The sequence below is a fragment of the Branchiostoma floridae genome, unplaced genomic scaffold (genome assembly GCF_000003815.2).
Source record: "Branchiostoma floridae strain S238N-H82 unplaced genomic scaffold, Bfl_VNyyK Sc7u5tJ_1441, whole genome shotgun sequence".
NCBI classification, from domain to species: domain Eukaryota; kingdom Metazoa; phylum Chordata; class Leptocardii; order Amphioxiformes; family Branchiostomatidae; genus Branchiostoma; species Branchiostoma floridae.
Window position 1 is genome coordinate 1 of NW_023365718.1, and position 14,271 is coordinate 14,271.

The following is a 14,271-nucleotide window of genomic DNA, read 5'->3' on the forward strand; positions in this document are numbered from 1 at the left end:
CTGATGCTATTTACGTTTAAATTCCTAAACTGTTCTCTTCCAGAAACATTTAATGGTCTTCTAAATCTTAATTCTCATTTTCATAATTACCAAACCCGACAAAGTGCTCATTTCCATATTCCCCTAGTTCGAACGTCAATAGCCCAAATGAGTGTAAAATACAAATGTATAATTAATTGGAATAATCTCCCCCTCCATCTAAAATGTTTAACATCAATAATTAGTTTTAAACGCAATCTAAAAAATCACCTACTTTCCTTTCCCACTGACATTTGACATCTTATCTTAACTTCTCCATTTGATAGCGTAAGTTGTTATTTAGTTGATATATTTCCCTGCTTTTAATAATTTAATTGTTGTTTTAATCATTTGGTATTTAGCTGCTACATTTCCTTGTTTTAGTCATTTGATAATAGCTTTATTTGTGTCACTTTAGTTACGATATATCCTTGTTTTTTTCTTAATTCGTTAACTTTAGCTTCTCTATTAAATTATATAGCTTCACCTGTGTTACGATAGTTTCAATATTTAAATTGTTGCCTATAATTTTTTCCTTAACTTCTCCATTTGATAGCTTAAGTTGTTATTTAGTTGATATATTTCCCTGCTTTTAATAATTTAATTGTTATTTAGCTTCCCTATTTGATGGCTTTTTTGTGTTAATTTAGTTGATACATTTCCTTGTTTTGTTATCAATTGTTTATCACCTCAATTATTTCATTAGAATTGCATATGTTATAGGAGGAGGGCTCGCATAAGCCGTTAGGCTTCCTCCCTTCCTCCCGCACAGTATCTGTTTTATCCAATGTACATTTCTCTGTTTTTGTGTTCTACGTGCGAATAAATAAACTCAAAACTTAAACTCATATATAATAATCAAAGTAAATACCAACACAACATCAGCGTAACGCCACACGTAGCACGAAGTATCTAACAGCACAAACGAAATATAATACACCAGATCCCCAAGGGCACAATTGGATAAATCCAAAAATAAGTATCATATTCAAATTGTCCGGGATCGGCCAACAGTTGCCCTAAGGAATCAACTGTTACAGATACCCTAAACAGTTACCATACGACGTCAACTGTTCAGATAAGGGATTACCAAACACATTCAGATAATATATAATAAAACCAAGTATATACTAACACAACTTCAGCGTAACGCAAGGCGGAGCACGAAACATCTAACAGCACAAACTTAATATAACACACCATGTCCCAAAATGAACAAGTACATAAATACAATTGATTATCATATTGTCCGTGTTCCCCAAACAGTTGCTCTACGATGTCAACAGTTCCAGAAGGAAAAGACATTTGTTCAAGGCTATCACTGACAAAACAAATAAACTCACCATCTGCTTTGAGATAAGCTGATTAACAAACAGTGAAACCGCGATGCCTGTTCTAATATATCACAGATATAGGGGTGATTTCTGATATTATTACATCGATGATAAAAACAGATACGGCGAAAAGAATCAAACGTGCATCATTTCACTACTGACTACAGGCGACGTGCCAAACCTCATATGCATGCGGCAAACGGAACATAGAGATATATGTGCGAACACTTAACACACAAACCATCGGTTAACAATTGTTATAAAAAGATCCTAATCAATTATGCAATTCAGTCCCATTTGCATAACATTTTCTATCAATAATTATTCATTGTGTACATCTTTTTCTAAGCTACCTATATGCTAAAAGTGATGCCAATCTGTCTTTCATTTCGGCAGTTAGTCTCTTTGAAATGTCTTCACAAAAACGCCCCTAAAGTTCCAAAATTACATGTTAGGGGGCTGAAACTTGCTCCAATCTACCACCCAAATGTCATGACCATTTCATGTCCAGAACAAGAGATACATGAAAAAAAACCTGCTATGACAGATTATTCTCATTGATTATGCAAATGCACAAATCCTGTTAGACAAAGTAGAAGTGGCATGTCAGGCCATCGGCTTATATTTGAACCCGTCAAAAACAAAATACATGCATATAAACCCATCATCTTCCCAGCAACTAACTACTTCCGACGGTTCTGAAATCGAGCGTGTAGTAGACTTTAAGTACTTAGGTGGCTATACCAATTCTGAGAAGGATATGGAATGTAGGATTGCTCAAGCCTGGAGTTCTCTCCATTCCTTACAAAAGATATGGAAAGCACCCATCAGTAAGCACACAAAAACCAAAGTGTTTAAAGCATGTACTGAGTCCATTCTACTGTATAGTTGTGAGTCATGGACTATGACAGCAGCACAGAGCAAAAAATTGGATGGTACTTATACGAAAATGTTGAGGAAAGGTGTATAATGTTTCATGGAGAGACTGTTTAACCAACAAGCAACTATACGGCCCACTCCCAGCCATTTCATCTGTGGTGAGGCAGCGCCGACTCGCCCTGGCAGGGCACGTGGTTCGTGGGAACGAGCCTGCAGGGAGACTAATGGACTGGCTACCAGAAGGAAGTAACAGAGTTGGCCGACCGTACATTACCTTAAAGACATTGTTAGAAAGAGACATTGGACTGTCAGGGCAAAGTTTACTGTCAGCAATGAAGGACAGATCATTCTGGAAATCTTGTGCTTCAGACTGTACCTCACCGGTGTAAAACCGGATGAATTATGTATTATTATGTATGCAAATGAACCCCTAATTTGCATAATTAGTATTTCATTTTGTACAACATTGTCTAAGGTACCTACATACCAAAAATCATGAAAATTCGTTGTTCCCTTCTAGAGTTATCCACTTCAGAAGTTTTTACACAAAAATGCCCCTGCTATCCCAAAACTAATTGCTAGGGAGCCTAAGCTTATGTCACTTATTTCTGAGCACAATAGCTATCTAGTAGTCAAAATTCATGACCATAGCTTGTTCAGAGCACGAGATAGCAAAATCAGAAGTTGCACTGCAGTATTTAGGAAAGCCGATAGGGGTCCCAAAATCTAATCACTTCCAGCTTTCATCACACCTCACTAACACACTAAGTATGAAAGCAATCCATTTAGCCGTTCTTGAGTTATCTGGTACACAGACAAACACTGCTGAAAGAAAAACCTCCATGACATTTCATGGAGGTAATTAGTGGTGCACAGAATTTATATGTTGTGCTATTCCAAAACAACGTGCTTCGTTAACTGGGTGACCACGCCAAGGAGTACAGGTAATATTGATATGTAGAAAATGGTTACCAGAGATATAGGTGGTGTCCACGGGAGGTTGACCATTGGTGTAGGTAGTCTCCGTAATCGTAGCGTCCGTAGCAGGCTGACCAGGGATGTAGATAGTGTCCGCAGTGGGCTGACCTGCGATGTAGGTGGTGTCCGGTGCAGGCTGACCAGATATGTAGTTTCTGTTGTCCACATCAGGGGTGGCTGTAGCGTCAATAGTCTGTAGAGAGGTGAGAATCGAGTTGATTTGTTAAGTACATACCGTAAAAAGAACTGAATATAAATACAGACGGCGCCTTCTATCGTGTCAAACGTTATACAATGAACAATGCCCTCCCAAGTTTGCAGCAATAAGTTTCCAGAGTGACAAATGTATTTGTGTAGATTATAATAAAGAATGTCGTATCACCTTTTGAACGTCCCAATAACTGATGTTGTAGAAAAGCCAGGTTCCGACAACGATTGATGCAGTCAACAAGGCAGGGAAGCAAACCCTACCATACGTGCAATCTGAAGATACATACACACGGTACGAACGTCAAGGTGTTGTTGAAAATGCCTCATGTGATCGAACCATTTGCATCTATGTCTTAGTTAATTAATAGGGAATAAAGAATCAAGCAGCCACATTTAATCTGGAAAGACTCCAGTGTCTAGCATTTAATGTGGACCGACTACTGGGTACTGCGACGTTCAGATTAGAAAATATTCTAAATACGTCCTTTCAACGTACTTCAGCAAAACCTATGTCAAAACTAGTTAATATACAGTTTATCATAATACCTACAGCATAAATTTGAACACATCGTTTTTATTGGTCTTTCTTTTTCTCCTGTGAAATCCTTAACCCTATCCAGACTGGGGGGTGGGGGGCTAAAAGTGCCCGCGCGAACTTTGACCTCCTATAGCTCCCAAACAGCTTGTGCTAGAACAACCAAACTTGGTGAGTTTTCCTAAAATATTGTTGGCAACAATTTTTTTTTTAAATTGGGTAAGTTCATGATTTTTCGTGTTGCCATGGCAACGGGTTTCTGAAAGGCAAATTTTACAACAATCACTAATTTTGGTTTAAACAATGGGATTTTAAGATTTTCTTGCTAAACTAAACATATTTTCATATATCTTTAATATCTAAAACGTCTTAGTTGAACATTTATAATAAAATATTCATAAATTATGCTAATGAGATGACGTAATTGGTCAAAATCGAAGATGGCCGACAATATCATGATGAAAGGTATAACAAGCTTCATTTCAACGTTTTTAATCCATTTTCAAGAGGTTTTAGCGTTATATGTTGAAAAAAAATGTATCTTGAAAAATTTAAGGTTGATAATCCAAGATGGCGGATAGCTTAACTACAGATGACGTCATTCTTTGACGTCATTTAGACGTCGTTGCGTCGGCTTTTGACAACAGAAGTCTTATAACACTTAAATATTAATAAGAAACCTTCACTTGTAACTTTTTGAGTGAAATATTTAGGTATTATGGGAATTCCCCGTTTTAGCCAAAAATATCAATTAATGACGCCATAAATACGTCAGATTACGTCATAATGATATCAAAATTTTAGGACTTATAAAACTCGATGAGCACAACTTTCCCTGCAAATTTAGTGATCGTAGAGTAAGCTGTTTTGAAAATACGAAGAGGGGGTCGAATGACAACCCCCCCCCCCCGGCCAGGGAAGGCCCAAAAAGCCCAGTCTGGATAGGGTTAAACTAGATTAAAGGAAACTAAATCTGAACAAGGAGAACAAATCAAACTTACGACTGCGTGCTTGTTGCGGTACGTTTGGCACGTACATCGGATTACTGTTCAGGGCGTCAGCAGGATCTGTTGTCGGAATATGTCTGTTTTGAGGTATGTCATTGTTATCATTTCCAGGAACCACATTGTCGGCATCATGTTCAGCTGAGTTGGTTACTGACATGTCTGGTGGGTTTTGATATTCATGTGCGACGGCATATGGCACACAAGGGTCAGAATCAGCATTATCTTCTGTGATATTAACTGGTTCTCGCAACTCAGCCGCATTGTCGTTTTCGGGAAAGACGTTATTGCCATAGTCATCATTGCTCTTTTCTGCGGTTGCTGTTGTTGTTACATATAGATTTCTGCAGGACTTGCTTTGAGTTAAGTTTTTTGTGTACCCAGAATTATGTTTATAGGTTGGATTATCGTTTACTTTTGAAACCACTATGTCCCTCTGGTGTATATTTTCATCAATACCGTGATTAACATCGATGCCTGCTGAGTCGGTTATATTCGCTATCCCGGTATCAACTTCAGCTCCAGTTGTATCTTGAAATTGATCATCATCGTGTTCATTGCACCCGATAGGTATGGAGGTATGTCGGTCCTTGTCCTTGGGGTTAGTCATTATCTCATATGTATTTTGTGAGCATCGAGGTTCAGGCACTGTCGTGATATCTTTGACAGGGTCCGACCTGTCGGCATCACTCTCAGACGGGCTGCATCCCGATTCGTACGTCGGATTTCGAAAAATCTTTGAAAAAGCAAATGACTTCAATCTTTTCTTTTGGGGGGCTTCTTGACCCACTTGCGTCAAAACGTCTACCGAAACACCGCTTGTGTGGACTCTGGGTACAGCGTCGAGGGTGATGATTTCTTCAGCCATTATCATTCCTCGCCCTGTATATACATGCAATTGCGCCAGAAATATCTATCTTTATGTTATTTCAAACAGGCCACTTTCCATTGTTTGCCTGTAGGTCGCGGTATTACATTTCAATCTTGGACCGCAAAGCATGCACAATGAAAGATGTTAGATAGCATATACCATATTACCATATATGTACCATATATTCTGTACTAGTAGCAATATACTATATACTTCTATATGAAATGGTCAATCCTATAGCGCCATAACGAGCCACATCAGGCGACACATGTTCGTTAGTAACTAGGTACTGAAACAGCACTAACTCCGATTATCATCAGCGTTTTAGAAAGTTTGAATTTCCCTCTAGATTTCCAATCTTACTGAGGCTTACTGAAATTTACAACCAAGACGACAGTCTCATGGAGTGTTACGATTTACATGGCCTATTTCCCCGTTTACAATAGCATGACCTGGGTAGCCCCACTGCTTTCCGTAAAATCTAATGGAACAAAAGTTCGTAGACCTATTACCTCCATAAATATCCAAGAGTCCATGAGTGTTTGTCGGGCCGGTTGGTAGTGTTTTTTGTGATGTTTGGGTTTGGTGGTTGTGGTGGGGGCGTGCGTAGTAGTTTATGAAGGTAGGAAGGAAGAGCAACGTTGGTGTTTATTACATCCATGAAACGTCGGCATCCCTTGGTACTGAAGCGCAACTTTTGGTTTTGCTATCTCGGGCTCTGAACAAGCTATGGTCACGAATTTTACGTATTAGATAGCTCTGGTGCTCACAGATAAGTAACATAAGTTCGGGCCCCCTGGCAACTAGTTTTAGAATATTAGGGACATTTCTGTATGACAATGTTGTATAAAATAAAATATTAATTATGCAGAATAGGAGTACATTTGCACAATTGATGAGTAAAATCTCTTATACTATTTGTTTTCAATGCATCTCTTGTCCCGGACATAATATGGACTTAACATTTAAGTGGTAGATAGCTTTTAGGGTCAAGGGGCAAGTTTCAGCCCCCTAACATTTTTTTGGAACTGCAGGGACATTTTTGTCAAAACATACCAAAGAGGATAACTGCAGAAAAGAATGACGGATTGACATCACTTTAGGCATGCAGGTAGCTTAAGTAAAGATGTTTATAATGATATGCATTTTATGCAAATGATGACTTAATTTGCATAAGTAATAGGGGTTTGCATTATTCCATTGTTTTGAATATCTTGACTTCAATAAATGTATGGAACATAAGCAGATACCAATTGAGGAAATGATTTGCACAATATATGCTAAAATGGTAAAACCGCTTAATGATTATTGATAGGAATTTCATACTTGTGATATGTGTATGTTAGTCAACGATGAACATCACCATGCATAAATCATGTAAATGTGCAAGTTGTTCGCATAAAATTTACAAAAGCTTTAAAAGTTTCATGGAGGTATTAGGTCGCCGGACTCTAGTTTTAAGAATGAATTTTGTTCATCAGAGAAATTGCTTTGTACTCTCCACGCCTACCCCATTATCTGTTTATAAGTGCTACATGTACATGATACATACTGTACAGTATTATTGTGTGCTAAAGACACCTGCCATATAGACCAATCACTTTAAAATCAACACCACCTGAAGTCCAGGTTCAAAGATACGATACAAAACGTTTTGTTTTCAGCAAGTTTAGGCCACAACACTTCAAGCTTAACTTTAACCAAACACCCACCTACCCACCTTTCAAAAACCAATCCATCCAGCAACATATTTGCCTGGACATTAACTCCTAACATCTATTTAGACATTACTTCCTAACATCTGCTCGGACGTTATGCCCTAACATCTGTTAGGACATTACCTCCTAACATCTGCGTTGATGTTACCTCCTTAAGATATTACCGCCTCACAGCTTCTTGGATACTATGTATTTAAAATTCCCTCTGAGCTGACCCCACCACCCACATAACTGATAACACCCTGATGTCTTGTGCACGCCGAGTGTCCTTGATATGCACATATCAATATAATGTCTCAGACGGTGACCTAAGAAAAGCATGTTTATTTCAGTCTCGTTTATCCTTACTTTCATGTCTGTGAGAAATATACTTATTGACATAACTGCATACCATTGTGCATATATTTTCCCAACCACCACATAAAACACCACAACAAGTCCAGGTGCAAAGATACAACACAAAAGTGCTGCTGCAGTTCTGAGGTCTTGTACCATCATTATCCCTACACATACCCAACTACTGAAAACCATTGCAATCCTTCCAGCGGAAAATACGATATTACCCAAATAACATCCATAGCAAAATCAATATATTAGCCAAAACAAGACTTCCTTTGTTGGGAAGAAACAAATATATAAAATAAATCAACACAATGTGCCTTTAGAGCGTGGAAATGAGATTGCGTTTTGCAATGAAAACAATGCGATATCCTCGAGTATACATCTTTCACAAGGAATAGTTGATGATTGAACCTTAAATATGACAGTATTATAGTCAGTAATGAGTTTCTTGAAATTGCGACAGAAAAATAATTAAATTAAGATATATTTCTCAAATTTCAAGCGTGCTTTACGCAATAAAACCCTCTATGTACTGTGCAGCGTGTTGTATTTGTAGCAGCAACTGTTATGAGTAGTTGAAAGATATGCAGTAGCCGGTAAGACATTATTATTCACATCAAGATGTCTGTGGGGGCGGTTTGTGCATGGCAGGAGTCATCTTCACCTTCAGAATTAGTCTCAGCTTAAAACAAGAGCCCAGAGACTTCATACCTCTATGACATATTCTGATTGTGCAAATGCAAACTGACGAGACAAAAGGATGTCAACAACAGCTCGACAATAAGATTATTAGACGTATTATACTCACCAATTGGATTGAACGGTGGTGTATCACAGCCTTCTTGTTTTATCAGACTCAAACCACCACGGCACGCCTGCGATATCTGGTTCCTACCAGACAGAGTTCACCCCTGGCATCTGTTGACTGAAATTAAGTATTCAAGACTCAAGACCAACCATTTCACGGGTTCATAACATAGAATATAGATACATTATCGTTTGTTGGAATAATGAAAGTATAGTAAATAAAGTGCATGTCTGAGCCAATAAGTAATCAATGATGATGTACGACCCTTTTGGCAAGTGTATATATGTTGTATACATCTCTCTTAATTCAAAATATTTGGATGAACTTGTCTGAACATGAAATGAATGAAACATCAAGCTCTTGAAGAGTTATGCACTAGCACGTTACGTAAGGTAAAGTCTCTTTGTCGCCGTTATGTTTTCAAGAATTGGCGTAAGTCAATGTGTTTTTTTGTAACTAAGTCATTTCTCATTTATGCATAATTAAGTGATCAGTATCTAAACCTGTTAGATTGACCATAGATAATTATGGATAAATACAATTCTTTATCTCAGATGTCCAATCTCTATGTACCTACTGTTGTCCAGAAACGTGTACCCCAAAACAATTGTAACACGTCATTGAGCTTTTGCATAAAGACAAACGTAGTCTTACTTCAGACATTTTTTTCAAAGATCAATTCTCATATCAATATACCTTTGGCAAGCAAAACAAGTTGTGTTGGATTTGCATTATAATGCCATTTTAGCTAATAGATTATATAGATGGCAATCGTAAGGGCAGCCATTTTCATCCGTTCCAAAAAAAAAGATTTCAAACATACTGTGAATAGTACACTGCAGATGTAAACCCGTACGCGTGTGAGAACAAACAAATCTATTATTTAATACATACTAGATTCTGTCTATTTAGTCATCTGTTAAACCCTACAAATCGCTTAGATTTCATACTGAAGGTAACCTTTGTTACAAAACTTTTTTTATTCACACGCTTGCACCATTTTGGGAGTTTCTATATTACATGGATGTTATCCATGAAACCAAATCAATGTGACCTAAGGTGAAATACTGATTTAAGAATCGGTAGTGTGTAAAGGTAAAAAAAAAACACATGCAAATTGTTGCAGGTAACAGAGCCAGACGCTAGTTCTCTAGTGAAAACAAGTGCGCAGATTGACTGACAAAGGCTGTTTCAGTAATGACATTAAGAGCTCAGTCTTCTAAGTTGTAAATTAAGAATATCATGATTGAGTGTAACAAAACAAGCATGGCGTATCGATATTATATAAAAAATATTGTCCGACAAACCTTGCGGTGAATCGGAATGGACTCTAAAGCGCACTTAACATAGACTGGTGTTCAAGCCATTCTTTCAAAATCCACCATCACAACATTGCTATTATCTTAAGTGACGGTATTAGGATGCCTGGTGGAACTACGAGAGTTGGCAATGTTCTAAAACCGGCTCATGATTAAAAGTTGCAAGAAATTAGTCTTTTAAAAAGCAGCTGTATATGAAGTTAGCAATATTTCAATGTAAAAACATAGCAGTTCGTAGTAAAAACATGGTAGTAAATGAAAATTATATTAATGAAAAAAATATCAGGACTCAAACCTCAATGACACGACTGTGGTATTTGGTTCTGAGGAGACAGAGTCTCAAGTTCCTTGTCCAGGTACATTGTACCTACGTAAGTTTCCCCAAAACTGTGGCTTTTTGTAAAAACACAAGATTGCAGAACGTCCTCGATTTTTTTCATAAGAATAATGGCCACCTTACTTCAGACTTATCACAATATTGCTTCTTTTATTCATATACCCCTGGATATCAAAAGACAGCGGGTGGTTCTTTGCTCGTAAATTGATAAGCATGATTGAAAAAGAATGGTAATGTGAAAAAGTATAAAAACTTTCTCGTTAATAATCTGCTTGGAGACTGACAATGAGAGGCTAGTTTTATACTGTTAACAAATGGGTAGTTTGCTTTGGGACAATGACACTTACAATATGGCATGCTTTGGATAACACTAAGACCTTCACTAGGTTAGAATCCTACGTTTTTACAAATGGACATTAAAATGGCAATCAGTGAACACAGACTAACAACATTCCCCATTCTGTACGTGAGGACCACTGCCACCAAATAAATGATCAGGGACTCGATTTTTATTCTACGTTTGTCCACCATATGCTACTTTTATTTACAGACAGAGCCACTTAAAAAGCATGACCACTAAATGTCAGAACACGACAAAAACAGTTTTTCACATGTGCCGATGTGCAAGCGATTGAATTGAGTTTCGCTTTGGCCCATTTATAATTATGATGATATCCCATGGTTCATATGACAACACATTATATGCAAATACAAAGTTACGGATCAGAGTATCACCGTCAAAATGGTCAAACTACTCGAAAATTGAAAGAAATGTAAAGTATATTATTTTTATGCTAGCATCCCTTAAATACATGTAATATTTTCAATCTATATATCAAAACCATAGAATATGCATTCATCTGTATTCTTATGCAAAATACAAGAATAGAATTTGTCTAAGACAAGTTCATCTTTAGTATTTGGCTGCATATGTAATGGTTAGTATTAGGATATATTTACACAGATAAGCAAAATGATAGTTTCAGCTGGGCGTACTCATGATGACTTTATACTCACCAGACGACCTCTGTAACTCACAGTCCTTGTCACTTTTTCAAGATTCAGGCGGTAGATACGACAGTAATATTTGGTTCAGGGTAGAGAGAGCTCGTTCCTGGTGTCAGTTGCCCAAAATGAATTATTTAAAGCTCTAGACGAACCATTGTACGCATGTCATGTAGATTAAATGTATATGCATAACATTGTGATCTCTTGATACACATTGGGAGCTAAGCGTATAAAGTCTTTTCCGAATAAAGTTTTGATTAAGTTTGATCCATATAGTGCATGTGTGTGTGTGTACAAGCCCTGTTGAAGGGGAAAAGAAAACATTTCGATGAGCATGCCTTAACGCTTTTTTCATTAACATTAGACAAACAACACGTCAGTATCCTGAAAATTCATTAGACGTTAGAGTTACGTCAGCTAACGAACATTCAATGTTTATTTGTCGCTATTGTAAATTCGGGCATTGCCATAATTATTTAACTCTTTATAAGCCATGGTCAGTTCAACATTCTAATAATGTACAGGATTGATGATCCGTATCTAAACTTGTTTTTTGGCCGTAGGTTAGTACGGATTCGCGAGTCCAAATTCAATATTCAAACTTTCCCCCAAATTAGTCTGCTGGTAAAAAAAGTCCAAAACGTCATCGAAATGTTGCTTAGAGGCAAACATAACCTTCCTTAGGACTCATCCCAAAATTACTTCACATATTTACAAGCCTTGTGTCTTCTAGCAAAAAACAGTGGGTGGGTATTTGATAGAACAGAAAAAAATGGTTTTGAAAAAATGTACTGTGCGTACGTAGAAAAAAGTATCCCTAGCAGAGTCTAACCCAGTAATTATTGCAAGTGCATATGTTGTTAGGTGACAGAGAACAGTTTTGTAATGACTGCAAGTACACAGTCTAATAGGTTCAAGCTCAAGATAAACAGGAATACCATGTGATTAACAACCAGATATTTGTCAGTTCATACTAAACTGTCATTTGTCTAAATGCTAGGGATAATGTTAGTTGTTACCTGAGTGTACGCAGTAACTGACTTTTGTCTAAAATCTAATAAAAGATGCTTCGTATATACAAAGGTAGTTGGTTACCAGGGGTAGCTTCCTTGCCTATCGGGGATGGTAGTATAGACTGTCCATAAGAGCATGAAAAGAAAATATTCAGTAATAATTGCATCAAAGACACAATGACACTCTTCAGGATATATGTGTATGATTAGTATGTGGGTTTACGGTCATCTTTTTGGACTGGTTTCTATACTGTTAGTGTTAGATTTATATACAAACAAATATGATTTGATTTATTAAAAGAAAATTATGGCGTTTTCACTTGAGTCATGCTTTCCTGACATTACAAGTAGTGATTTAGCCATAGCAACAATTGCATTGGTTAATGCTGTTGAGAACAACTAAAACGTGTCAAATATGCGATTTCTGTTAGGTTTCAACGGGCAACTGTTTAATGGAGATGATACGTTGCACAAAGTTCCTGCAAGGTTTAACGCAGTAAAGCTAATTGACATGAACAGCACATTAGATTCAACTTTACATCGTTTTGGTTTAGGTGATCAAAAATGAAAATGTTTTATCGTATATTAAGTGATGTTCAATTCCAATAAAAAGCTTTTTCATTGTATGAATTCCTTTGATCACAAAAATACGATATTTTTAACGTTGACGAGTCTATAAAGAAAGTCGTCTATTCTATCAATGATGTTCAGCACAATTTTTTTTTTTCATGCGAAAATACAACTGAAAATCATTGAAAGTATGTTTCATTTTATAATTTTTTTTCAGCACAGAGGAAAGTGTTAGAATATGGTTGCCATGGCAACCCTCAAAAATGATAAACTCACTTTATTGACTAAAAACTTTTGCAAACAATATTTTGTGATAAATTACCAAGTTCCTTAGCTTTAACTCTAGCCGTTCATGAGTTATGCGACATAAATGTTGCTGAGGGCCTCAAAATTCCCCTATCTGGTCGGAATAGGTTAAATCCAAAACGTGGTCCTTCTGAACTTTTGCATGAATTATGATAATAAGATGGAATTAGCAACACCTTAACATCTCAAAATCTTCCTCTTACATTGACGAAGCAATTTATACACAATGATCGCCGATAAGAAATGGTGCTGAGATTTTATGAACAAAACATTTTGGGATCCGCTTGAACCCCACTCGGTCATTTTAGTCGCAAAATAAGGTCGGGTGCTTGAGGGTTAAGAACTACGCGGCCAGAGGGATAAAACAAAGACGACATTTCTGCTTGCAAAGACCCGTCAGTCAACACAGACTATACTAGCTTAAATGAGTCATACAGGTGTGACGAACTTGCCTTTTCACAACAACAAATAGCTGACAAGAATGGTGACCATCTCTCAACCCAGAAAATTTAATTTAATCAATTTAATCTTCAGCAATAACAGCTAGCGTAAAGAAGCTAGACGGTGCAGCCTTTTTTTCATTTTCTCCGTTAAAGGAAATTTGTAATGGAAATGAATTGAGTTCAGACAATGGTATATTCTTATGATATACATTCAATAGATAAAACGAGCAACAACTGTTAACGGCCTGCACCAAAACGAACGTAAGTATGACGAATTAGGACAAATAAGACATTTGAAAGCATGCATATTCTGTAGTTGCCAGAAAGGCAGATGTAATTCATAGATGTAATTTCGCTTTCTTTATGCCTTCTTTTCTAAATTTGAAATCAATTTGCACAATTGCATATGCTACGGAACATAATTTTATTTAAGTATTGTGATAATATTTTGATTTTTAAAAAGAAAATATTCTAGAAGAAAAGTCTGTTTAAAAAGACAATACCTCAGTGGTAACAATGCAAATAAAGAAGCGCTGTCATGACTATCTAACAGAGAATTTATCCACTATGCATATCAA